At 44.9% G+C, this 25,209-nt stretch overlaps 1 protein-coding gene across 1 annotated transcript in view; it reads left to right on the forward strand.

Moving 5' to 3' along the window:
- Positions 1–25,209, forward strand: part of PTPRA (protein tyrosine phosphatase receptor type A) — a 132,965-nt gene that overhangs the window by 29,745 nt on the left and 78,011 nt on the right. Inside the window, exon 2 of the mRNA XM_054293294.1 lies at positions 1,130–1,264. The gene's annotated coding sequence lies outside the window, so the exon portion shown is untranslated. The remainder of the gene's footprint in view (positions 1–1,129; positions 1,265–25,209) is intronic.

A 25,209-nucleotide genomic window follows, 5' to 3' on the forward strand; every position in this document is an offset into this window, starting at 1 on the left:
ACATTTTGTTCCTGAGGCTTTTCAGCTTCTCAGGAGGAAAAATCCTAAGGAAAGGATTTTTCATAAAATGTGTCTGTGACAGCTGTTGGAGTATTGGTTCTGCTGCTGCCTTTGCTGTGGGTGGGTGGTTTGGGTGCTCATTCTCTGTGAGGTTTTAATGCCCTAATATAGCATTAGAACAAAGAGCATCAGCTTTTCTCTTACTTCATCAAGGAGGGCATTGAATTTTGCCAGATGTTCCCACACTACAGGTGGTTTCAGTTGTTTTAGACTCACCTTAAAAAATGCACCTCTCCTGTTTGCACAATATGTAGAAGATGTAACCAACTTTAAAATGAGCTCTAAAACTGGAGGAGTCCTACAGAAAGTAATTGAGGAGGCAAATATGAATAACTGAGGAGAGAACCAAGTCCCATGAAGTGGTTGCCAAGGGAATAATTCACTTGTCTCTCCCCCAGCCTGGTGGAATATTGTTTTCCTGTCTTGTCAACATACCCACAGCTCCAGAGGAGCCACTCTCACTCCTGTAGATGCTTTAACTGATACATTTCTAATTCCACCTTGGGGCTGTTTTCATGAGCAGAGGAGCCTTTGAAGGCACCTTGCCCTGTTCCAGGCCTCCAGAAGGGTTTGTGCTGTCCAGAGGTTTGTCCTCTCTTCCCACTGGTGCTGGCTGGCCTGATGAGTACCTGGCTGCTGCCCACAAACCTTCACTTTCCTCTCCAAAAATAAGGGCATTTTTAAGGCAGCAATCTAGATTTGGATGTAAAATCTTGCAGAAAATGAGATCATTCCAGCTTCAGGCCAAGTGGTGTGTGTTCTTTGGTGTCCTCTCTGCAAAACAGAACAATTTAAGACTCATTTTTTTTTGTTGTTAATTAACTGCTGCTGTATTAGCAGGCTGTGGGTTATTCCCTGAAATATGAGCTGTGGTCTTCAGTCTTCTCCTTGACCATCTCCCTGTCTTCTGCAAGCTGAGCTTGGAATACTTGGATAAACTTATTTTATATGAGGACTACAATAATAGCTGGGACAATCTCAGTCCTCCACAGCAGAACCCAAGCATTTGGGGCAGAAAAGGCTGTTTCACCCTGGCACAAGCCACTCACTGGGTGTTCCTCTCTTCCAGGGTGCTTTGAGAATAATCATCAGCCTTAACAAGGATTGATTGTGTGCTCCTCATCCTCCTGGTTTGGTTTTACTCAGAAAAAGCTTTGGCTGTGGCGTCGGGGAGGCGAAGAGGTGAATGAAGGTCCCTTCCAAGGTACAGTGGAGGCATGGCTGAGGTGTTTGGGGTGTGGAGCTGGTGTTGGTGCAGCCTTTGGAGGTTCCAGGGGGTGCAGCCTCCTCATGGGTTCACATCCCTCAATCCTCCATGAGAAATCTGCACTCCATTGTTCCCTTGTTCAATCCTAATGAGCTCAATCTTCTTTGTGTTGGCTTTGTTTTGGTGCAACCTTGGATAAATCCAGTGTTTTGTCTCCATTTACCTTTAAAGAATCTTTCATTTTTGAAACTTCTGGGTTGTGTCATAAGTAGAGTTTGGGCATCAATATTTGCACTATTTTGAAGAAAATTTTCGATAAATTTCTTTTTGTTGTCTATTCAAACCAGTATTAGACTAAAGTATACTGAATTCGTATTAGACTGAAATATTTTCTTACTTTGGTGCAGATGGGCATGAATTCTTGCATGAATGATTTATAAAGGAGGGGTAAAGAAAAAAAACAAAGTCTTTCTAAGGAAAGGAAGGCCATGGAGTAAGAAGGAAGGTTCCAGAGTAAGAAGTGTTACTCAGGACATTGGTGAATTAAAACCCAACATCCATCAGCGAGTCTGTGGGAAGTTTTTCTGGTCAAAGTTCTTCCCGTGGTCTAACCTGTGGAAAAGACTGAAGAATGCTTTTAGAAATGAAAAATAAAAACCCTACTGTAAGATTTCTTGTTGGGTGTTTGGGAGGACTCGTTCCAGCCCAGGTGGATTCAGTGCTGGGATGGTGCTGCTGGAGCAGCAAAGGGAGATGTGCCTGTGAAAGCTGGGATTTGTATCAACAAGGTCTTTTCCTCAAGCATTTCATGTTGCTGTGGCTTTCACAGGTTCACCCTGGCTGGAGAAGTAGTTTGTATTTGTGGTTTGATATTTCCCTAAAGCCTCCACACAGAGTCCAGCTGACACTGCCTGCTTCACAAACTTAACCAATTTATGGTTTCCTATGAAAATTCTTTGAACTCATTGGAAATCTGATTTGATACCTCAGTGCCAAACTGAAGCCAATCCCAACTTTTAGGGTTGACTAAATCCTTCCCTTGGAATCTGTGTGATATTTAGCAGTGAGTTTCACATCTGTTTGTGTGTGTTCCTCTCTGTACTTCACTGAATTTCATGCTGTGTTTTGTTACCTGTATTTGTAAGTTGTTTTTAAAATTTTTTTTCCTTGCTCACTTTTTAATTTGGGGAAAACTCCTCTTGAGGTCAACAGCTGAATGAATCCCAGTAATTAGAGTTGTCCTTGGAGGGCCAGGAGTTGGACTTGGATGATCCTTGTGGGTCCCTTCCAACTCAGGTATTCTATGATTATAATTTACTAATTTTACATTTACATAGGTTTTTATTATTATAATTTTTAAGAAGTGGCCAACTGTCCTAGGGGAAAGACTTTGTCTTTGGTGCCTGTTTTCTCCATAGATCCCAGAAAATGAATAAATTCAATGAGACTGAAGTCTCAGAATTAATTAATATGTGATGCTCAGCATAAACATTAATAGACTAAACTCCATTTATTTTTAAGTTTTTGCTAGTATAAGAAAAGGCTTTTTTTAGAGAAGCAAGAGCTTGGATGTGCCTATCAGGGCTTCTGAGCTGTTTGGGGTTGGAATTCAGTGGCCAGCTGGAATCCTGGAGCTGCTGGGATTGGCAGGATGTGCCTGGAGCCACGTGAAGAGGAGTAGTCATGGGATGATCAGTGTGGCCACTGCTGTGACTGGCCAGGTGAAATGGTCCCAAAAATATTGTTTGTATGTCAGTGATTTGTCTTGCATGATGAAGCTCCATGTGGATGTGACTCTGTTGGATGAAGTGAAATAGTCCCACAGCACTTTTCTTTTAAAATTTTGATTAAAACAGCAGCTTCTTCAACAGAATCCTTTAGGAATAAGACAGCAAAGTCCACCCTGAGGTCATGGGACATGTTCACCACCTCGTGTGGTGTGGGATTCTAGGTGGGATTCAGAGATGGAGTATCAGAGGTATCCAGCATGCCCAGAGCCTCTTGACTCCTGTGGGCTACTGGACAGACATTTTGGGCTGAGTGTTTTTTCTCTCTCTAAAATGATGGTTATGAAGCAGCTGATGGAGCTGAAAGGGCTTGTGCAGCCATTTCTGCTTGTGTTTCATTATCCATCACTTCCTGATTGGTGTCACAGGGCCAGAGCATTCACATTTGGATTATGTGGGGGGAAAGTGATGCATGAAACCCATACAAAGCTGCCCACTCAGATTTCTGGGCTTTGTTTGCACTGGTCACATTCACTTGTCACAAGTTGCTGTCTTCTTTCTGTCAGCCCTTTCAGCAGTGTCACACATTTATTCCAGCTCAGGCAGAGCAGCAGCAGTGCTGGCAGAGCAGGGAGCCTGTGTTTGCAGAGCACAGGTGAAAACACTTCTGAATTTAGATCTGAGATGTTGATTATACCCTAAAAAGGTTCTTCTTGTGCAATTGGAAACCTTGGGATCCTGGACATCATTGTGGTCCAAGCACTCTGTAGAGATCATGATGGTCTCAAATCAAAATTGGCTTGAAAAATTGGCATTCCTGGAGGAGGGGAAGGAGGGTGAGAGGTAGGAACAGACCCACCACCAGAGAGGTGCTATCTGTCCCAGAGGGTATGAGTGAGAATTGTAGAATATTTTGTTGGAAAGGTTCTTTAAAGGTCACCCCTCATTCCACCCCTGCCATGGCAGGGACACCTTCCACCATCCCAGGTTGCTCCAAGCCCCTTCCAGCCTGGCCTTGGGCACTTCCAGGGATCCAGGAGCAACCACAGCTGCTCTGGGCATCCTGTGCCAGGGCCTCACTGCTCTCAGAGTCAAGAAATTCCTTCTAAAATCTGGGTTCACACATTTTCCATCATAATTATTTTCATGATCCCAGCAGGTTTACATGAAGGGTAGGTGGGAAGCATTCCTGATGCCATGCAAAACCTGAAATGGGAATGTGGGCAGGATCATCTTCTCCAGGTCCTTAGACCACCAGCTCTGAATTAGGCTCACAGAAATAGTTTTGTTTGAGAAAATCAAGAGCCTTGTTCAGAAATGCTGGAATTTCTTTGGAAATTCAGCTTCCAAAACCCGCAGAGGAGCCACCTCTGCTCCCGCAGCGGGTCGGAAGTCAGGTTTTTTGGGATTGCTGCCAAGAAACATTTCTTGGAAACCCTTCAGTGTGCAGTGTGAACAGCAGGACAGGAGGTCTGGGTTTGAACTCAGGATGATAAAACCAGGGAGGTTTTGGCAGGGCTGTGTTCAGATGCTTCATTCTTGGCCTTTCTCCTTGGGGTGTACGGGCAAACTCCTGCCTGGGCTGGCTCAGAAACTTCCACTTCCCTCTGACTTTGTAGCAAAGCTGAATTTTCCACTGACTAGGGAAGTTTTTCAGACTGAAACAGCTCTCTAATTTTTTGGATGGATTTCTCCAACTCATTGACTACACCTAATCTGTATTTTTGAATGGAGCTAGTGCTGAACCTTCCTTACAGGGGCAAGAATTTTCATAAAATCATGAAATGCTTTGGATTGGAAAGGACCTTAGAGACCATCTGCTTCAACACAGGGACATCCTGCACTAGACCAGGTTGCTCCAAGCCCCATCCAGCCTGAGAATTCCCTGAAACCATCCCCTGATTTTGTGATTAGTTGAAAATGGGTGAAGCTGGAGCTTGGAGTATCAATTACCCCTTCACCCAGGTCAAACTTTCCCCTTTTTTCTGTTCCCCATTGCTCTCTCTGAATCCCTTCTTTCTATTTTTTTTAAGGAAACTATAAAATTTATGTGGAGAAGGAAGGAAAAATCTCTTTCTTACTGCAAGGGCCAGCTCAGCATCTTTTTTTTTTTTTAATCCCTGTGAGAGCAATTTGTCAGAAAACCTTGTGGAAAGCACAGAGCTTGAGCCTAGAGGAGCCAAGCTGAGCTTGAACACTCCCTTGATTGGAGCTCATAGCACCAGCAGGACCAGAAATCTTTTTATCAGTGACTTTACAGGATAAGAAGGAGAATTTCCCAAAGAATGGGTTCTTCCCTAAGTTTCATTCTCCAAGGAGGCCCTGAGAAAAGCAGATCCACTGGGAAGTTGGTAGCTCCAGACAAGTAGGTGCACGCTCTGGTGTGCATTCTCACCTGTAGGTACACAGACAGCTTTCCCAAATTGCCCAGAACCTGAGAAAATGCAGATAAAATCACAAAGGCAATTGCAGTTAATTACACTTCCAAGGCAACTGGAGATTGGTTGGAGTCCTGTGGGATTTCTGAGGCCTCCCAGTGCAGTTTCAGGTGCAGTGTGGGCAGGAAGGTTTGGTGTCTGTGGTTGGAGATGTCTCAGTTGTGACTGTGAGCTCTGTGCATGGCATAGATGTCACCACCAGAGCACAGCTATTGTCCCATGGCAAATTCTTCACAGAAATTTTGAGTTTTGATTAAAAAAATACAAGAAATAAAAAGCATTTTGTGCATGACTGAACTTTGTTGTTCTTTTTCCACCTAAATGCTTTCCCATTTCTTCCCATCCTCACCAAAACCCGGCCTGAATTTTGTGTTTTGGGCAATGGGAAAAAGCCATAAAATAAGACAGTTAATGTCTTATTTTCTGTTATGTGAGCTTGGAAAATTAAAGGAAAGCCTAACTTTTAACTCCAGAATAACCAAAGTCTGAAGGGATTCAGCAGTGGGAGTCAAAAATACATAAAGCTATATGGGACAGTATTCCCCTTCTGTTTCTGAGGGAATTTAGGTCAAAAAATGCTCTGCTAACTTCAGAATTTTGCTTGACCCAACCCTTGAGTCTCCAAACCCATTGTAACCGTGTCCTATCCACTCATTATTACCTGAATTTGCAGTTTTTGGGAGGTCCATGTGAGTATTTGTTCATGCCTAGACTTCACCAAAAACATATGATGTTTTTAAAAAAGATAACACAGACTTGTTTTTATTCCCTTAAGATGGCAAATCTTTCTTCAAAGAATCATGAATTAAACAAGACAATGCCTCACAGCGGGTATTAAGGAAAAAATAATAATTTTTTAAAAAGCCTTTGGAATGGTCTTTCCCTCTGGCATCTGCACTCAGGTTCTGCAATCAGTGATTCAAAGGAGGTTTTGTGGGGAGGAGAGATGCAGGAGTTGATATGACTTCCCCAAGGGTGAGAACTTTGAGAGCAGGGACCTGAGCATTAATCTCTTTAATTCCAGCTCAGCACTTCACTGTGAGATCATTACTTTGTGGGATTAATCTGTGCAATGCCTCCAAAGCCTCTAAAACCATAATGCTGCTCATGTATTGAGGAATGGTGCTGCCAGTGGAGTATTTGGGATCTGTGGCCATCCATCCCTGGCACCTTTTTGCTTCATTTTTGAGTATAGGAAAGCATTCCCTGGCCTTGGTTGGTCTTTCTCTGTTCTAATCATCAAGGCTGATGTTGTCTTCTTGGAGGAATTCTGTTTTCCATAGGGAGAAAAAGTTCCCAGTGCAAAAATCAGCTGAAATGCATTTGATAAGTACATGCAGCCATGGCAGCATCATTCAGAGTTTTCTTGCAGTGTTGAGTAACATGTTGTGTTCTTAAAACTCATTTCCTAAAAACAGGAGAGCAGTAACAGGACACAGTTTGTGTTTATAGGCCCCTCCATCCCAAATAACCCCCAGGCATTTCCAGCAATGTTTGAGAAATTTCAAAATCTTCAAATCTTGCAAATTCTGTGAAAACTGAGTAGCAGTGGGGGGAGGGGCTGGGTGGAGAGACCTTGAGACTTCCCAGACTCAATGCAAATTCTGCAGTCTAAATTTACTTCTTAGGTAATCCATGTCTGATTTTTAGGATGTGTGGAAACCCAGAGCACTGGGAATATTTCTCTGTCAGCTCTGGGGGGCCCTGACCCCCAGGGAAGCACTGACTTTCACCCTCATTCATGGAGAAAATTTTCTAGAGCTCAAGATAGACTGGAATCCACAAAAGTGTGAAACAGGTTATAGAGAGCAGTGTAGGTGTATCCCTTGGTGAGAAATTGAGGTTTTGGGATTTTTGGTATGTTGTGGATGGAAGCAAGATGGAGGGCACAGGGTGTCATCCTGGGTTTCTTCTTCATGCTGCTTCTTCCTCCTTCTTCATGGGTTTGGGTGGCATTTTGTAATTGGACAGAAAAGTCCTCATTGGGGGCTCTTTGGGTTCAGTTATTGGGTTAAAAGAAAAAATAATCCAGGTGTCAGTTCTTAATTGGATAGTTTAGTCTTAAAAAATATTGGAACAAGAGATTGTTGGCCATTTTGTACCTTCTAATGAAAAGCTGCAAAACTCACGGTAGTGAGACAGTTTTACTGATAAAAAATAATAAACACCTGAGTCCAAACATGAACTACCCTCTCAAGTGCCTTCAATCCAGACCCAAAATACCAACAACTAAAACCCCCACAAGGATGTTACCAACTCCTCAAATGAGGTCATGGTGCTACCAAAGCCTCCAGTGTGATGCTGGGCAGTCACTTTGCCCTTCCGCTGCCTTAACCCCAATTTTATTGAGGATGACTTCATCCCCTTCCCTCACAGGCACGTGCTGCCTCTTTCACACTGCAGATTTACCAGCAGCACCTCACACATCTCAGACTCTCTGTGAATCCCCCACTGGCACCCAGAGCCCCGGGAGTGTCTGATGCGTCACGTTGCAAAGTGTGAAATTGAAGATTCAGCCCCACTTTGATGCTTTGGCTGTGTGAGCAGCAGAACTAATGTGGCTCAGCATACTAATGAGGGAATATTTATTGTTCAGGGCTGGCTGGTGCTCAGCTTCACCCTTGGAAAATTCCTGGGAGGATGGTCTTCCTCTGGGGATGGGTCTGTGGGGTCCTTGGCAAACAACTGGCATGGCAGTGGCAGGGGGAAAAAGCCCAACTTTCAAGAAAATAGTTTCAAAATTATTATAATTTATAAAATTATTTAAATTAAATTTTAATTTAAGTTTCTTATGTATTTTATTAAAATATTTTTATTAAAATATCTTATTATAAAATATATTACTAAAATTATTTGTTCATAAAATACCTTAAGGGAGGTAGGAGGAGGGAAATTGTGGCTTTTCATGGAGAGAAAGTGAGGGTGAAACTAAGGAGAGGTCTAAGCCCACGGGTCACCACAAGGATAAAATTAAGATGCCAACAGCTTTCAGCATCACTGAGGATGTAAAAAAATGTTGTTTTCATTTTGGAGAAGCCCTTCTCCAGCACTGTCTGTGTGGGTCACTGACATCTGTTCATTTTTATTACAGTGGAACCAAAATGAGTGAAAGTATTGCTTTTAATTTTGGTCTGGGTTTGGTGGAAAAGAACTTAGAACTAAAAAAGAACTTAGAACTAAAAGCTGCTGGTGGTGGTACCTGGAAATACTGACTGGAGAAGGCTTCATTGAGATAAATTCTTTTCATGAACACAGGAGTTCAAAATTCTGTGTGTTTGTCAGGTGCCACATCTTTGGGCTTTGCTGAGAGAGAGGAATCCTTTACGCTCCTCAAATTTGTCATCAGGGCAGTTCAAATTCTCTCGAAAGGGGTGGGGGATTATTTGGGGGAATTTTCTTGCAAGGAAATTCTCCTTGCAAAAATTTCATGTTCCTGGCTTCCACCAGGAGGGAGAATGCCATGGACTGAGGGCATGGGCACGAGGGTGTGGAGGTTTCTGGGAATTTTTGAGATTTCCCTGGAGGCTGGCCAGGTTGGAGACCCAAACCTCTGAATTATGTGTAATGCAATAGCTGAGTTAATGAAAAATCACAGAATCATTTGGGTTGGAAAAGATCTCCAAGGTTATTGAGTCCAATTCCCACCTTGTGACCCAGACCTGAGCACCAAGTGCCATCTGCAGCCATTCCCTGAACATCTCCAGGGATGGATCTCCACCACCTCCCTGGGCAGCCTCCTGCAGTGCTTAACAACCTTTTCCATGAAGAAATTCCCTAAAATCTCCTGAATATCTGTCCTCTTGACTCTGCTGGAGAGCCTCCAAAAGCCAAGATGGTTTTGGTTTAGGTTCCCTTAGCAATGAAATGTGCATCAAAAATCACAAACACACCAATTCTGCTTGCTTTGATTGTCTTCTCCACATCCAACTTTTATATCCCTGGGGTGAAAAGAAAAATTAAATTCCACCCAAAGAAATTAAATTCTATCCCCCAAAAAAATTTATTTATTTATTTATTCATTTTTTATTCTAAAATTAATTATTTTATATATATTTATATCTATATCTATTTAATATATATTTATATATATTAATAGATATTTATTTATCATTATTTATTTATTCTAAAATTAATTATTTATATATGTTTAGTATATATTTATATATATTTAATATATATTAATTTTATTTATTTATTTATTTATTTGTTTATTTATTTGTTTATTTATTTTGGAATTAATTGTTGTCTTCTCCACATCCAGCTTTTATATCTCTGGAATGAAAAGAAAGGAAAAATTAAATTCCACCCAAAAAAATTAAATTCCACCCAAAAATTTTATTTATTTCTTTATTTATTCTAAGATTAATTATTTATATATATTTAATATGCATTTATAATTTATATATTTAACATATATTTATATATATTAATATATATAGTTATTTATTTACTTTTTTCTATTTATTATAAAAATAATTATTTATATTTAAAATATATATTTATCTATTTAATATATATTATATATTAATATTTAGATTTATTTATTTATTTATTTATTTATTTATTTATTATAAAATTAATTATTGTCTTCTCAACATCCAGCTTTTATATCCCTGGGGTGGAAAGAAAAGAAAAATTAAATTCCACCAAAAAAAAAAAATCCACCAAAAACAATTAAATTCCACCAAAAAAAAATTAAATTCTGAACCACACAGTCTAGAACTCAAAGCAGCACCTTGACATGGTGTTGCCTGGAGAACCCAAAGGGTTTTAGGAGCCTGATTATAAATTCCAAGAGCAAACCAGGAATGTTTGCAACCAACTTCCAGCTTGAAATCCTGCAGGATTTCTCAATGCTCTGCATTTATAGCAGCTCTCCCAGGCCAGGAAACAAGGCAGGCACTGCTGTATTCCTGTGTGTGATATTTCTGACACACAATGTTATCTTGGGGATTGTTAGGTCGGCTTTTATGTGGCGTGGGGAGGGTGGGGCAGAGGTTAATTGGTCATGTTAATGGCTTTCGTGTTCCTAATTTAGGCTCTCAGTGCTGTCCTTGGGTCGGGAGGAATTATTCATTCTATTGTGGTGCTGTCACATCTGTGTGTGGGGAGGTGGCTTCAGTTGCAGCCCAGACCACTCCAAAAGCTCATTCAGTCAAGTTTTGGGGTTTTCTCCTGTTTATACCATGCTGGAAAGTCCTGAGAATCCTAATGGATGGACTTGGTGTGAAACCAGATCTGTCTGTACAGACCTACACCCAGCTGAGGGACAGGAACAGCTCACTTTGTATTTATTCAAACCCATCTCTGGCAAAACGTCTTTAATTCTCCCAAAATGTGTCTCTTTGGACATGTGTTCTGGAAATGCAGTGGAAACTAGTGCAGAGTTCATGGCTTTGTGGTTACAGGGCTTTTTTCCTTCATAGAATTACAGAATTACAGAATTGTTTGGGTTGGAAAATGCCTCTAAGATCATTGAAGCCAGCACTGCCAAGGCCACCACTAACCCATGTCCCCAAGTGCCACATCCACTTGGCTTTAAATCCCTCCAAGAGTGTGAATCCATCACTGCCCTGGGCAGCTCTACCAGGGCTGGACAACCCTTTCCATGGAGAAATTTTCCCTCATATCCAATTTAAACCTCCCCTGGTGCAACTTGAGGTCATTTCCTCTTGTCCTCAAAATAAAAAAAGCCCCAGAAATTAAAACCCCAAACCGCTGCAACACCCAAACCCTCAACTTGTTTTGTTTAGTGACCATTCTTAAAATAGTTCTGTTCACCAAAGCTATGAAATAGGCACCTAATGCATTGGTTGAGGGGTACAGCTCAATGAAAAATGAAAAAAATTGGCTTCTTAAATTTATTTTTATTCTTCAGTGTCTGGTGAAAGCAGAAAAATCAGTGAGGAAGTTAAAATTTTGTAGTCTTCAGCTTCCTAATGGCTCAAAATGCATCTTTTTGCATGAATTTAAAGTTGAAAAGTGTTGCAGGCCAGGTTAGACAGGGCTTGGAGCGCCCTGGGATAGTGGAAGTGTCCCTGCCCATGGCAGGGGTGGGACCTGATGATCTTTAAGGTCCCTTCCAACCCAAACCACTCTGTGATTCACAAAAGATATTAAATACCTGTCTCTTTTTCTAGAAGCTAAAATGTCACAGCCATCATGGGGTGGTTACAGAAAAAACACACACAACCACTCTGCCAGGGATGAAACTTCCTTTTTATTTATGATGTGCTCCTCTCACACATAAAAAGCTTATTTGCTAAAGACCATTTGCTTTTCCCCAGCCAGACTAACAAGGCTGCGCTCAGGAAGCACCAGAGGGATGGCTTCATTTTATAAAAATAAAAAAAGAAAACACTTCAGAGAGAGCTCTTGGTGTTGTACTTCCTCTATTCAGGACTCCAAGTCTTTCACAAAACTGAGCAGAATCCCATGGGGCTGCAGCCATCCCAGGGTGGTGGATTGAATGACTAAAGTATCTTTTTCTGGTCTGATTTGTGAGTGTAGCTTTAATTTATTGCCTCCTCTGTGAACCACAGATATGTTTGTTATTTGCAATTACATGGTAAAAAAAAAAAAAGGAGAAAAAAGAGCTTTATTTGGATTTTTAAGTCATTCTTGTCCTTTGCAGTGGTATTTGTTGCAGTGAAATCCTTTTATGAGGCTTGTGGGGAGAGCTGGGATGAAATGGTTTCTCAAAGGGACACGTGACAGGCTCAAGGAAGGGATAGGTTGGATATTGGGAAAATTCCTTCATGGAAAGGGTGGTCCAGCCCTGGGGATCTAAAAGCCCTGTGGATGTGGCACTGCTGGGGGAACAGAGGACCCAATGACCTCAGAGGGCTTTTCCAACCTTAATAGTTCTGGTTCTGAGCATAAAAATGAAGTTTTTATCTCTTTGTGGGGCCAGAGTAGTATGGCATTCACCCAAGTCAATTTTACACATGGAATATTTGGAATATTTTTATTTTTACTGTAGAAACCAACCGACCTGAAATTTAAACACCCACAGGAGCTGAACTTCAGTTTCTCTTTCAAAAAATTCTCCCCATGACAGGCACCTCATGGTCTGATGTTTATGGTCACCATATTCACACACCTTGAGTCAGCAACCTCCTCCTTGTCACTTAACAGAGCTTTAAAATGTTCATGCTGAAATCTCCCATGTGTGTAATAGTTTCTCTGTTTTGCTTGGCTGAAGCTGAAAATTTTGCATTTTTAGAGCAGGGAGAAGCTTGTGGTCCATATCCAGGGATTAGTGATAAAATATTTGGGGGAAAAAAAAACCAGCTTTCATATTGGTTTCAAATCCATCAATCCCTTAAAAAAGCAGAAGGAGAAGATGCTCAGAGAAGCTGTGGCTGCTCCTGGATCCCTGGAAGTGTCCAAGGCCAGGCTGGATGGGGCTTGGAGCAACCTGGGATGGTGGAAGGTGTCCCTGCCCATGGCAGGAGGTGGGACTGGATGAGCTTTAGGGGCCTTTCCACCCCAAAAATTCTGGGATTCTCATATGATTCTGTTCCAAAGGACACAGTTTTCAATTGCACTGCTCAGCAGTGCTGGTTTTGGGAGGCTCTGCTGTCTGGATTCCAGTCTGTTGTGAAAAATCTCATCCACAATGTGGTGGAGTTGTAGACCCAGTGCATGGAGCAAGCAGGCGTGAAAATAAATTAGATTGCTCATAAATATTTTACTGTATTTTAAAAAACGTTGCCCAGTAATTGCTTTCCTATCATTACCTTCTGCCTGCATGAAAATACCATATGCCAGCATGAACCCCAGTGGCAATGGGGAAGGATTGAGTGGGAGAAAATGAGGTTATCCCTTGATCAGTATTTTATCAGCTCAATAATAATATTTTCATTAGGAGAAGTAGTGCACTGTCCCTCAAAGAGGCACAGGCTTCTTGTGATTTCTGTGGCACCAGAGCTGTTTGAGGAGGGATGAATCCCACATGGCTTAAAAACACCAAACCACTAAGACCAAAGGATCATCTTTTACCAACTCTGTCATCTGCTTTAAATCCTTTTCATTTCTCCAGCCTGAGTGCCCAGAAGGAAACTGAAGCTCTTCCCTAGGTGGTGTTGCTGCCCCTGGCCTGCTCTGGACATGTGGGAGAGGAGAATTTGTGAGCAGGAACCCATCAAAGGGCCCTGAGTTAAGGGATTATCAGCACCCAGGGTCAGGGTGGTCTCAGGGCTGCTCCTCTTTCCATTTGTCCTGGCCATGGGCATGAGGTGGCTCCAGTTACACAATCACAGAATGGCTTGGATGGAAAAGAACCTTAAAGATCATCCAGTTCCAACCCTCTGCCATGGGCAGGAGCACCTTTCATTATCCCAGGTTGCTCCAACCCCATCCAGCCTGGCCTTGGGCATTCCAGGGATCCAGGGGCAGCCACAGCTGCTCTGGGCACCCTGTGCCAGGGCCTCACCTCCCTCACAGGGAACAATTCCTGCCCAATATCCCATCCATCCCTGCCCTCTGGCAGTGGCAGCCATTCCCTGTGTCCTGTCCTTCCATCCCTTGTTCCCAGTCCCTCTCCAGCTCTCCTGGAGCCCCTTCAGGCCCTGCAGGGGGCTCTGAGCTCTCCCTGGATCATTTCCTTCTCCAGCTGAGCACCCCCAGCTCTCCCAGCCTGGCTCCAGCCCTGGAGCAGCTCCATGGCCTCCTCTGGACCAGCTTTTACAGATCTGTGCCTTTCCTCTGCTGGGGAGCTCAGAAAATGCCACTGATCAGTGCCTTGGCACAACCCTGCAATTCTTGGCTTTGGGATCTGGCTGGAATTACTGAGCTCAGCCCAGGCTCCCTTTGCTCACACTGCTGGGAAATGAGGAATAACCCAAGTGCATCCCAGGAGCTCTGCAGCTGCAGAAGGTGCTCAGTGAGAGCTGCAGGTGCTTTTACCTCCCTGCCCTTCCCTGAGGACACTCCCCACACTCCCTGCCTGCTGTAGATCACTCCCTTCTGGTGCTGAGAGCCTCTCTCCATCCCGTGGCTCAGGAGGCAGCAGTTCCTGATGGACCAGCACAGCAGATCATGGCACTGTGCCTCGCCAGTGACCTGAGTAAAGCCCCTCTCCCTGCTCCTGCTGATAAAATCCAGGATAAATGGCAGTACCTCATAAAAAGGAAGGTCTGAAGGTGATACTTGAATGTAGCTCTGCATTTACAGATCTGTGCCTTTCCTCTGCTGGGGAACCCAGAAAATGCCATTGATCAGTGCCTTGGCACAACCCTGCAATTCTTGGCTTTGGGATCTGGCTGGAATTACTGAGCTCAGCCCAGGCTCCCTTTGCTCACACTGCTGGGAAATGAGGAATAACCCAAGTGCATCCCAGGAGCTCTGCAGCTGCAGAAGGTGCTCAGTGAGAGCTGCAGGTGCTTTGTGCCTCCCTGCCCTTCCCTGAGGACACTCCCCACACTCCCTGCCTGCTGCAGATCCCTCCCTTCTGGTGCTGAGAGCCTCTCTCCATCCCGTGGCTCAGGAGGCAGCAGTTCCTGATGGACCAGCACAGCAGATCATGGCACTGTGCCTCACCAGTGACCTCAGCAAAGCCCCTCTCCCTGCTCCTGCTGATAAAATCCAGGATAAAAGGCAGTACCTCATAAAAAGAAAGGTCTGAAGGTGATGCTTGCACGTAGCTCTCTTTGTTGTTGGTGTCTGTACTCCCAACATCCTTCTCATCCTCAGAAATCTAAAGGCCCTGTGACTTTCAGCAAAGGACTGCAGTGCATGGGGCTTGTGGCAGTGTGCACTTAATCACCAGGCTGCATCCAGAGAAAAAAGAGAAACCCTTTGCTCACAAAAAGGGCAGAAAAGGGATCAAGTTTTTTGCATAAATCAAGAGATCTTTGCAGCAGCACGGTGCCATTGCTGGGAAAATGCATGGGGACCTCAAAGATAAAGGGGAACAGGAGTGCTGAGCACCATGGGGTTGTATTTTAAAAACCACACAGTTCATCTCTTTTTTTGGATGTTAGAGAAAATTGTGTGGGCAGAAGTAGTGGTAGAGTCTCCGCACTTGTATCAGGGAAGCTGCTGATGGGTTTCACCAAATATTTTCATGGTGAATTGAGATTGTGGAGGAGATAAATCATAATGCCTGGAGGTTCCTTGTGAAGGGTGGCAAACTAGATTTCTGGGCTTTGAAGGTGCAGCCATGGGGGAGTTACCAGAAGGACAAAGAAATAAATCCAGGATTACTGCTGGGATGTTTACTGATAGTAAATATACCCATGAGATGTGCAGCAGAAAAACCATGAGTGCCAATGCTGGCTACGCTGCAAATATCCACAAATTGGTTTAAAAAATCCCAAAATCTTCAGTGTTTAAAATAAATTTTGCAGGGAGAAGAGGTGGAGATGCCAAAACTGGGAGGAGTTTTGATAGGCAGCGTTGAAAAGCCATTTCCTGAGTGGGAGGCTGGAAGGATGGATCCACACTGCCTTTCCTATTGCCCCCCTCATTCCCAAATATTTATTATTTCACACTGGTTCTAATTCCTTATTGGTGCACGGGGGTGTGGGAGGGGGAAGGAAATGATGCTTTTTTTGCAGGACTTTGGGAAGAGCTGCAGAATAAAGGTTTGGCTCTAAGAGCTCAGTAGAAATGCCACGCTTCTGAGTGAATTCCTGCAGGTGAAGTAACCTGAAACCTACCTGGCATTTGGGGCGTGGCACAGGAAGATTGCAACCTGTCCAGTTTTGCCTTGTAATGTAACAAACCGTGGAAAAGTGCCTGACTGGGGTTTTTTGAACACTTTTTTTTGTCTTGTAGGCTTGTAATGGCTCGATGGTTTTGGGTGCTCCCCAGCTGAAGGTGGCTGGGCTTTGTTTGCCTCCCTGTTTCCCTTCACACAGTCACAATCAGGCAGGAAATGGGTTTCTTGTCCAGCCAGCCTGGTTTTCTCGACAGCAAAAGCTGCCTGGGTCCTGCTGGGAAGCTCTGCTCAGCCCCATGCTTCTCTGTGCAATTCCTCCACAGCAGCATCCAAGCTCAGCCTCACCTGAGGAATAACCCAGTGCACAATGCTCCTTGCAGATTTTCTACCTTTTACCTCAAAAAAACCACACCCAAGCAGCTTTGCCTGTTCCTTTTTATGTCATTGTACAAACTGCAGCTGTCACACCCACTGGCTTCCTTTTAGGTTTTACCCAGCTCTGGGCTCTGGGTGCTTTGAATAAAGGGATTTATGCTTGGACATGGCAGTGGCAGGCTTTTCTCCTGGCATGACCAGACTCTCAATGTGACATTCAGAGCTGTAAAACACTCCCTGACAATAGCTTGTGTTGTTCAAAGAGCAGCATAAATAATCGAGGGGGGGTTTTTTTGGGGTTTTTATTTGGTGAGAAGAATAACATCTCTCCAGGCTGCCTGGGGAGGCGAAGGGCAGGCACTGTTGGAATGTGGAGGGGAAACTCAGGAAGGGGTGACATGGAAAAGGGGGACTTGAGGTTGTTTTCTAGAAGTTTTTTAACAGCATGGCATTGGGCTATCTCTCTATGGAACACCTCTGTAAAAAGGAACTAACTCTGTTCCTTTTTTCACAGGTTTTTATACAGAAGAAAATAATTCTATTATCCAGGTTTCTGTGTGTTTGCAGAGACCTTGTGGCTCTGCACAACTCCCTTACAGGAGGGGACAGCCAGGGGAGATTGGGCTCTGCTCCCAGGGAACAGGGACAGGAGCAGGGGGAACGGCCTCAGGCTGAATATCCTATCCTTAAATTGGATATTTTTGCCTGGAAAAGGCTCTCCAGCCCTGGCACAGCTTCCCAGGGCAGTGGTGGAGTCCCCATCCCTGGAGGGATATAAAAGCCATGTGGAAGTGACACTTGGGGACATGATTTAATGGTGGCCTTGGCAGTGCTGGGGGATTCAGTGATCTTGAGGGGCTTTTCCAACTTTTTATTCTGTTAATTTGCTCAGGGCTTTATCCATCTTGAAAACCTCCAGGGATGGAATTGCCCAAGCTCTGGGCACCCAGCTTGACTGATCTCATGGTGGAAGAGCTTCTCCCTGCACCTTGAACATCTGCATTCATCTTCTGCCCATCACCTCCTGTGAGAGCCGGGCTCTCCCGTCTCCCCAGTGTCCTTGGAGATGCTGAAAAGCTGCTCAAAATCCTCTTCCTCACCTGGTGCTGGTAGCTAAATATGCCCAAAGAGAAAAAAAAGACAAATATTTGTGTTTGTGCACCTACCACATACCTCAAATTAAAAATAGAAAAACAATTTTTTTTAAGACTTTACCAAAAATAATTGCTAATTGCATTAGCAATTCAGTGACATTTCTTCCTAGTTCATTAGCCCATGTATCTGGTGACTTGCCTCTTCTGAAACTTCCCTAGAAAACGATTTATTTTTTTATTTTTGCTTCAGTCTTTACATTCTCTGCTGTCAGAACCTAAGAGGTGACGTGATCCCAGCATTATTTTGTCAATTAGGCATCTTTTTGGTGCTGTGACCTGAATACAGGGCAGAGCAACTGCTGCTTTAATCCTCTTCAATATGATTTTTATCTTCTTTTTTACAATTCTTTTTTTTTTTAAATCAAGAATTTCACCACCAAACCAGCTTCTTTTTTGTTGATTTCTCCAATCCTGTGAAAATAAAACACTGAATAAATGTATTTTGTGCTATGAACGTGCAGAGGGAAAAGCTTACCCAACCTCATCTATTAAAATTTTATATTTATAAAAAACCTTACTTAAATATGCTTATTTTATTTTAAAAAGTGTTCTTAAAATGAGCTTAAACTGGGGGAAGAAAATCCCCCATGCAGTAGTTGTGGCCATGCCCAGAGTCTGCCCAGCACGTGCCGTGGGTATGAATGAGCCCTGACAGTTTTGTCTCGGGGCTGGATTAGGCACAGTTGCTACTGGAAACTGCACAGCCTGGCTCAGGGAGGCTGTTCCTCTCCAAAACAGAGTTTTGGGGGCTGGAATTGGAGGATCTTTGAGGTCCCTTCTGACCCAAATTGTTCTGTGATGCTGTGGAAGCAGCTCCGAGGTTGGGGAACTCACTGGGGCGTGAGGACGTGCCCCAGCATCACTAAATGTCACTTTTGACCTCCAGCAGCATCCAGGGGAGGCTTTTCCTTCTGGGGTTTGCTTTTCTTACCTTCATTTCTTTAAAAAAAGAAGAATGAAATAATTTTTCAGGACACAAACCCCACAAAATCTGGGTTTTTGCACAGTTTGGGTTTGAGCCCTGCTGCTCGCAGGGGCAGTTGTCAGTCCCAGAGCAGCAATGGGGGCTTGGTTTAGAGATGTGAAACAAAAGCTTTTGTGCAGCAGGGCTGGTGTGTGCTGCTTTCTGCTGTCAGGAGGGAAGCTGAGCCCTGTGCTCAGCCCTTTCCTCCCCTGGCCTTCCTGTGAGCCCATTGAGCTGACCCTGTCAATCAGCAATGCTTTCAGAATGAGTGAGTGTGTGGGACAAAGCTCCAAAAAGTGTCAGTGTCAGCTCAGGGCTGCTCCTGCCCTGCTGCCTTTGGGGCTCTGCAGAGCTGCCCATGCAGTCACTTTTGGTTTTTTGCACACTCATTTTTGCCTCTTGGAGGAGTTGTGCTCAATAATCCTCCTGGGTCCCTTCCAGCTCAGGACATTCTGTGCTTCTAATCTGCGATCTCTGATCTCTAGCAGAGCTCAGTAATTTTTTTTTTTTATCCCAGATCCCATTCATTCTTTCTAAACTCAGTCTAATAAAGCAGCTTTGAGCTGCAGCAGGGACAGGGTGGTGTGGCATCCCCTCCAGAATAACTGGGAGCTCCATGAATGGTCTGTGCACAGGGAATTGGTATTTTAGTACTTAAAGGGATTTAAAGAGGGAGTGATTTTTTTATACAGGACAAAGGGGGAGGATGGTTTTAAAATAGAAGAGGAGAGATTTAGATTTGATTTTTGATGGAAATTCTCTGTTGTGAGGCCCTGAGAAGCTGCTCCTGGATCCCTGGAAGTGTCCAAGGCCAGGTTGGATGAAGCTTGGAGCACCCTGGGATGGTGGAAGGTGTCCCAGCCCATGGCAGGGGGTTGGAATGAGATGATCTTTCCATCCCAAAGCATTCCATGATTCTCTAACACCTTTTGCTGCAGGGAGATCTCCCCTCCCCATGCTGAGCTGCCCTTTGCAGGCTGAGAAAAGCACAGTCAGGTTTTATTTCACCCTGGCAGCATATTTTAAAACCAGGCTGACAGAGCAGTGGGCCTGAGAACAGAAAAGATGTCAAAGCTGTGGTGATTATTGGGAGTGCTAGAGCAGCATGGATGCAGAAATAATAAGAATTTTATTGGGTTGTGTTGTTTGGATCACAAAAACTACTTCCTTTTAGGGTTTTTTTCAGATATTTGCTCATGTTTGTTGTCACTGACTGCTGTGCTTGAGTGAAACCCCCCCTGCCCTTGCCGTGGGAGGTGCTGCTGCTGTCAGCAGCTCTGCAGGCAGCTTTGCCACCAGGACCAGCCTGTCCTCCCCTCTGCTGCCAGAGAAATCCTCAGCCCTGGCGGAGCAATGACCTCCAGTTTATACTTCTATACCTGGAACTCTCCCTGGAGCTGTGTTGTGCAACAGGGAGCGTGATCCCACATGTGTTTTATGTAAGCCAGAGAGGATTTTGGGTGTTGTGCTGGAGAATCAAAGCCCTGTTTGGGGGAACCTGCAGTCTGACTATCCAGTTGGACAAGCTCAACTTTCCCTGCAATTTAAATAGACTCTGCCAGAATGTTAATTGTGCCAGGCTCCAGAATTACCTTTTAACTCCTTAGGAGCATGTAGGGTTTCCAAGCCACCCTCATTTTCCTGTTTAAATGGAAAACAGCTTTGGATGTCTGTGTCCATCACCCTGGAATGCTTTTATGGCTGCAGTGTGTCATTTGGGATAATCCAGGACATTTCTGCACAGTTCAGGAAGGTCCTTTCCTCCCCACTGTGTGGAAGTGTGGATCTCCCTCAGAGCACAGTTTTTTCCCTTTATTCATCCCAGAAATTCCTCCTCTTTGAGGCTATTTGATACCCAGAATGTCTTGGCACTTCAATTCTGTTTACTTGTTCTCAGTTTATGGCACTTTCCTACCTAAATTCAACCAGAATAAACAGCATCCAGAGAGAGAAAATACAGTTTATGCTGAGTATCAACAGCACAGGAGGAACAGCTGCTCAGATCAGGGGCAAACTCACTCAGAAAATCATTATCTTGTTTATTAGAAGGCAAAAAAGAGCTTCACGTGTCAGAGATAGAGAAGGGATCATCTCCAGTTTGGTTTGTTGTGGTATTGTGGGAACACAGGTGCACTTAACCCCAGCTGGAGCTGTGGCAAAACCTGTCCCCTGGAAATGCTGGAAGCTTTGCTGTTCATTTACATGGGTGCAGAGTGCAACCCTGCCTGCTCACAGATTGTTATGGTTTTACCACCTGTAAAAGTTTCTGCAGCAAAACCTTCCTTTGAATAGAGGAGGTTTAGGATAGCAAAGAAAACCGGCATAAATTAGGGCAAAACCATTTGGGTTTGTTCTTGCTGCAGGGCAATAGTGGGAAAGAAAAAGAAAATTAACCTCCTTTTTCCCAGGATTCTGCCTTACCTGGAGCATTTACCTTCCCTAAGAGGTGGCAGATGGATTTCTTTGTTTTTCTTCAGGCTTGTGAAGCATCCAGGATTTTTGGAGGAGCAGCTGTGTACCTCAAGAGTTGGATTTAGGTGTCTCATTGTAGGCTGGCATATTCCAGCTGCTGCTCCTGGATCTTCTGATGCCATCCTGGACTCTGCCTTTAAGGTTCCTGGGATGGTCTTTAAGGTCCCTTCCAACCCAAACCATTCTGTGGTTCTGGGTTGTTGGGGGTCTGAGTACTTGGCACCTTCACTGTTAATTATTTTTTTAAAGTTTTGGTAATTAATCATCTCAAACAAGTTCTGTTTGCTAAGGTAGGACAGAATATTTGTGTGGGAAGGCAGAGTCCTGGCTGGACATTTGGCTTTCACTTGAGGGAAGGACCTGGGTGAATTTGAACCAAAAATGTGTGGGTTTAAATTTAATTAAACAAAAGCAAAACCAAAAAATGTTCCTTTTTAAAGCAACATTTTGTATTTTAAACAAAGAATACAGAGCTATGGGCAGACTTCCAGAAAAGCAAAAAATTTATTGTTGGAGTAGGGTCTTTAGTGGTGAAACAAAACTGAAACCCCCAAAGGGAACCAAGAGCTGTGGTGGCCTGAAGGCTGCAGGAGATCCCAGTGATGGATTGAAGGGAAGCTCCACAGCTGCACACAGCACCTGCCACCACAGCTCTGGCACAGCTTTTCCATCCATGGGGAGTCTCATCCATGACTTCTGGCTCCACTTTCCATCTTCAGGATGTCCAAAGGTTACAGAATTCCCATGGGAGGATTCCCAGTGCAGAACTGGAAGGATCCCAGTGCTGGTGTGATGAGTCCTGCAGGTTTGGTGCTGCTGCCCACTGAATCCCCACAGAAAACCATCAAAACCTCTAGCAGGAAATAAATCAACTCCTGGATCTTTTGCTGGTTTTGGGAATCTGGGTGGAGTAGACCAGGTGGTGGCTCCTCCAGGGCTGCACCTGCAGAAATTTGCCCTGTAGCCCCTTTGTGTTGAAACACCACCCTTAATGCTTCCAGACCTGATGCACATGAGGGTTTGTGCCCCAGTTCTCCTCATCCTGATGTCTGCAGAGTCCCCATGGGCTTCAGTGGTGTTTGTGGGGCAGGGAGATTGTCAAAACTCTGAATTTCAGCCAGCCTAAAAGCTACAACAGAGCCAACATGATTGTTTGGCGCAAAGAGAAGAGCCTGGTCCTGCAGAGCGTCCATCCCTTCCCTCTCTGGAGTTACCACAGGGACTGGACCAGCCTGTGGGGGGGAGTTGTGTCCAGGTTCAGGTTGGATATTGGGAAAATTTCTTCATGGAAAGGCTTGTCCAGCCCTGGCACAGCTGCCCAGGACAGGGTGGAGTCCCCATCCCTGGAGCAATTTAAAAGCCACGTGGATGTGGCACTTGGGGACACGGTCAGTGGTGGCCTTGGCAGTGCTGGGGAAATGGTTGAACTTTATATTCTTAGAGATCTTTTCCAACCTAAATAATTCTATGATTCTATAAAATTGAGTGGATTTATCCACAAACTTTACTTTGACAATGAATTTAGAGCCCGATGGCCGGGTCTGGAGATGCAGCTCTTTCATGAGCACACTGCAGTGGAGCAGTGACAGTGGCAGAAGTGAAACCCATTTTCATTTGGTCTCTGCTGCTCTGGTTTGGTTTTTCTGGGTTTTTTTTGCTCATATTTAGCTTTGTTAGAAGCCTTACTCTGCACTATCACCATCTGAGGGTTGGGTTGAGGTTCAGCTGGAGCAGGATGGGGCTGAGGTGCAGAACCTTTCTCTGCACTATCATCATCTGCTGAGGGTTTGTTTGAGGTTCAGCTGGAGCAGGATGGGGCTGAGGTGCACAGGGTGTGTGGGTGTGTCACAGGGTGTCCTGATCAGCACTGATAACACATCTGGAGATGCAGACACCCGGCCCTCAGAGAGGAGCCACCAAAAAAGGGTTCTGAGGACTCCAGGTATCAATGACAGGCAGAAAGGAGCCTGAAAGTTGCTTTTTGAGCTGCTGTAATTTTGATCTTGTGCCCTGAAGGAGAGAGGCACAATATCCAGGCTACCACAATGTTATATTTAAATCCACAGCTCAGAGATCCATCTGTGGGAGGAATGAAGAATATCCTGTTGCTGTCCAGTGCTATAACTTGCTGGAGCTTGATCCTTGGGTTGCTTCCTGAATGGTCACTCCCTGTCCTCATCCCTCTCCCTGTCCCAGCTCCTTCACACACAAAAATCCCAGCCAAAACCACCACTTGAGTCCTGCATTATGTGGATCTGTCTTAAAACCAGATCCTGCTTGCTTTCAAGTGGATAAATCTCTGCCTGGGGCTTGGCAGGTGTGGGCTGGGATCTGGTGGAATGATGGGCAGGAAAAGCCAAGTGAAACCTCTCCCAGCAGGAACAAGGATGTTTCCATCACTGTGATTTGCACTGGTGAGCAGAGCAGGGAGGGGCAATAGGGTGGGATGTGGGTTAGGGACAACCCATGTGTCCCTTGGTCAGACAGGGAAATTCTTAAATTTGACATTTGGCAAGCAAAAAGCACGATATGGGATATGGGATTTATTTCCCCAAAGTTTTAGGAAAGCACAAATTATAAAATCCTGGAATGGTTTGGGCTGGAAGGACCTTGAAGATCATCTCATTCCAACACCCTGCCATGGGCAAGGACACCTCCCACCATCCCAGGTTGCTCCAAGCCCTGTCCAGCCTGGCCCTGGACACTTCCAGGGATCCAGGGGCAGCCACAGCTGCTCTGAGCACCCTGTTCCACTGCATTTATTCACTCCCAAAATGCACAGGACACAGCACAGCCTCTTGCAAACTCTTGGGGTGTGTCCCACCTGCTCTGTTCAAGAAGTGGGTCACATTAAGACCTTCCCAAAAATGAAACCAGCCCTGATCCATCAGCAGGAGTTGCCCTTGAAGCATTTTGTGAGGTTCTGCCCCCAGTGCACTGCTCAAAACCTCATGTCCAGTCCCCTTCCCAGCTGCTCCCAGCAAACCCAGGCTGTGCAGAGGACAACTGGTGCTGCAAGTGGGTTTTTTCCCCCCTTCAGACTTTTGTTTATTCATTAAGGAAGTCAAAAGAGGAAGAGGAATAGAAAGGTTGCAAATGTTTTGCTTAGAAATGAGACCTCAGTGACTGGGCTGCACGTTGCCCTGTGTGGGATACATTGGGCAGCTCCGGTGGCCCTGGTGGGAGCTCAGGAAGACCCAAGGTGCCCTCCCAAGGTGTGCTCAGGTAGGGTCACAGCTTGTTTGTGTGTCTGCTCACATCCATATGGCCCAGGCTTCCTATGGAAACGGGCTGGGAGAGCTGGGGTTGGTCAGCTCATTGAAGTGAAGGTTCAGGAGAGAACTTCCAGCACCTTCCAGTGCCTAAAGAGGCTCCAGGAGAGCTGGAGAGGGATTTGGGGCAAGGGCCTGGAGTGACAGCACAGGGGGAATGATATTTGCACTGGCAGAGAGTAGGTTTAGACTGGATATTGGGGAAAGGATTTTATTCTGAGGGTGCTGAGCCTGGCACAGGGTGCCCAGAGCAGCTGAGGCTGCCCCTGGATCCCTGGAATGCCCAAGGCCAGGCAGGGCAGGGCTTGGAGCAACCTGGGATAATGAAAGGTGTCCCTGCCCATGGCAAGGGGTGGAACTGGGTGATGTTTAAGGTCTCTTCCAACCCAAACATTCCAGAATTCTGTATGCCAGTGTTTGACTGTCAGATCTTCACTCATCAAAGCCTCTCACTTGGAGTTGTGCGTCCATTGGCATCCCAGAGCCTGGCTCTTAAAGATGCAGAAATCCTCCTCTGCATCCCGGGATTTCTTCTCCCAGCTGCATCACTTTCCTTTGCAAAGGATGCCTCTTTTCAAAAACTTTGCCCTGTCTCTTTGCACATTCCAATCTGAAAACCAGCAAGGTCTAAATTTTACAGGCACCAGGAGATGTTGGGGTGCTCCTGCTCTGGGATCAGGCACCAGCCCTGCATCCCATGCACGGGAGCAGAAAATGCCAGGGAACGGCTGCTCTGTGCACACAGAGAGGGCAGGGCAAGGAAAGCAGAGAGCTTTGCCAAGGGAAATGGGCCTGTTACACACACAGAGTGTTTTCTTTGGGCGTTTGTTTCCCAGCCCTTGCCCGGGATGCAGAGCTGCCTTTGGGAGACTCA

Source organism: Melozone crissalis, unplaced genomic scaffold, assembly GCF_028551555.1.
Source record: "Melozone crissalis strain CALT ecotype California unplaced genomic scaffold, PUWL_Pcris_2 ptg000132l_1, whole genome shotgun sequence".
NCBI classification, from domain to species: Eukaryota; Metazoa; Chordata; class Aves; order Passeriformes; family Passerellidae; genus Melozone; species Melozone crissalis.